Consider the following 2928-nt stretch of genomic DNA (forward strand, 5'->3'; position numbering starts at 1 on the left):
CTCGGCCGCGCGCCCCACTGCCGGCGCCCGCGGGTCAAACACAAACACGACCCCACGGTTCAGGGACGCGGCTGCCGCGGGCAAGCGAAGAGGACGGGCGGGTGTCCGGACTCGGCAGGCGCCAGACACAGGCGCGAGCGCTTCCCCTCACTCCGCGAGGCCGGCGGGCGGGCGCCGGCAACCTGAAGATTAAATCCAAACAAGCGGGGCAGGTCTAGGAGGGAGAGCGGCTAGACCGCGAGGCCACGGCCCGGTCTCACACTCTCTTCACTCTTCTTTCACTCTCTTGCCCAGCCCGGGAGTGCTGGAAACCAGGCCGACCTTCACCTCCCTCCCGCGCTGTCGCTGCCGAGGTGGCCTTTCGCGGTAATAGCTGCTCACTAGGGCCTGCCAATGCCCCGCCCTCCCTTTCCTAGTTGGCGCCAAACGGAATCCACCAATCAGTAACCAGTTCTCCTCCTCGCACAGGAATGGCAGCTAGGCTGGACCAATGAGAGGGGAAGAAGGAAGCAGCTCGCGGGACTCCGCGAGGTCACCCCTCCTCAGAAAGGGGAGGGGCCTAGAGGGGACCTGAGCTCCTCTGAGCCAGAGTGGCTCGGAAGTCAATGAAAACTCCCAGCTGAACCTGCGAGGCGCCGGGGGAGACCGGAAGCCCCTCTTGACCCATTGCATGGTGGGAAGCGTAGTTCGCACACCCAGCGGCAGTCCAGTCACTACTTACCCCCGTTAGGCCAAAGCTATGTCGGCCGCCCGTCCCGCGCTCCGCAAACTGAGGAAATGTGGAGGGTGGAGAAGGCGGTCCGGGCCCTTCTCCCACCCTGGGCCTCCAGGCCCTAATTTTATCGCGAGAGAGGGAAGTGAATGACCCAAGGACTGGGCGCTGCCTCCTGAACACCAGGGCCCAACTCTGGACCGCTGACTCCTGTCCAACAGGTAGTTCTGGCCATGAGCCGCTGACCACAAGACTTAACCCTACGGCCTGGACTGTGGGCCTCGGCATTGTTTGCTCACCTCCATTTTAGCTCTTGTATAATACTTTTCTCAGAATCATTTCCTTCTCTCCCACCCTTTCTTACCTCATTGGGATAGCAATACCGTAAATATAATAATAGCTAATGCTTATGTAGTGCTTAGGTCCCCGTGTTCCAAGGGCTTTATCTATTAATTCGTTTGATTCTTTTTTTAAAAATTTATTTATTTTTGGCTGCGTTGGGTCTTCGTTGCTGCGCGTGGGCTTTCTCGTTGTGGGGAGCGGGGGCTACTCTTCGTTGTGGTGCACGGGCTTCTCACTGCGGTGGCTTCTCGTTGCTCTAGGGCGCAGGCTCAGTAGTTGTGGCACATGGGCTCAGTAGTTGTGGCTCACGGGCTCTAGAGCGCAGGCTCAGTAGTTGTGGCACATGTGCTTAGTTGCTTCGAGGCATGTGGGATCTTCCTGGACCAGGGCTCGAACCCATGTCCCCTGCATTGGCAGACAGATTGTTAACCACTCTGCCACCAGGGAAGCCCTAATTCGTTTAATTCTTAAACAGTTCTGTGAGACAGGAATTGTCCCCATTTTATAGATGACCAGATTTGTTGTTATATCCTCTGTACCAGTGGCAACTCCTAGAATGAATGATTTTATGAGAGAGGCAGAGGTACAGCAATCAGTCCTTAAGAGGACTTGTCCTTAGATAGCATGTTTAGAGCAAATACTCTTGATTATTTAGATTGTATATTTATTTTAGGTGTCTGGTTGAGATTATGACCACTACCTCTGTTTTGGGCCTACCGTTAAATTCATTAAATATTTCTTTAAAAAGCTTTTGCTGGGGTGGAGGGATAAATTAGGAGGATGGGATTAACATATATACACTACTATATGTAAAATAGATAATGAACAAGGACCTACTGTATAGCACAGGAAACTATACTCAATATTTTGTAATAACCTGTAAGGGAAAACAATATGAAAAAGAATGTATATATGTATAACTAAATCACTGTGCTGTACATCTGAAACTAACATAACATTGTAAATCAACTATGCTTCAACTAAAAAAATAAATAAAAAGCTTTTGCTTTCAAAGGTTTGTATTATGCAAATAATACAAAATAATTATAGCCTTAGAAAATACAGATAGTTATAATTTTAAAAAATCATCCATAATTCTACCATCTTCAAAGAAACAATGGTCAACATTTTGAACTTTTTGTATGGACATACACTATAATTATACAGTCAATATTTGTTTCATGGTTAAAGGAATGGAAAGTCCTTGCCCGAGCAGACATTTCCTGAATGGGATTTGCCCAAGTAGGTTGACATACTGAAGCATTTCCACCAGCAATCCAAGTATTGGAATGAAAACTGTGTCCGAAATGTTAGAGAACCTTTTTTGTTTTTCCTTTCTAAATGTTGTTGGGGACTTCCCTGGCGGTCCAGTGGCTAAGACTCCACGCTCCCAATGCAGGGGGCCTGGGTTCGATCCCTGGTCAGGGAACTGCATCCCACGTGCCGCAACTAAGAGTTCACATGCCGAAACTAAAGATCCCGCACACAGCAACAAAGATCCCAGTTTGTCGCAACTAAGACCCGGTGCAGCCAAATAAATAAATAAATATATAAATTTTTTTTTTAAAAGGTTGATGAAGTGTTGAGGATGACTTTTTTTTTTTTTTAAGGTTTGCGTCCATGGATTGTGAAATAAAAGCAAAAGAAAAGGAATAATTTAACCAAACCCTTTTCCCCATTCACTCAGGAATGCTCTCCAAAGTCCTGGAGCAGCTCTGGGGGGAAGGGAAGAGACCTGCGCTGTGAATTGAGAGGTCTGAATTCTAATCTAGCTCTGCTTTGGGGCAAGTCGATTTTTGTTCACTCGTTCATTCAGTCTCTACTGTGAGCCTACCAATTTGCCAGATCCAAACAGACAGGGTTAATGCTTCCTT

Source organism: Delphinus delphis, chromosome 10 (assembly GCF_949987515.2).
Source record: "Delphinus delphis chromosome 10, mDelDel1.2, whole genome shotgun sequence".
Taxonomy (NCBI): Eukaryota; Metazoa; Chordata; class Mammalia; order Artiodactyla; family Delphinidae; genus Delphinus; species Delphinus delphis.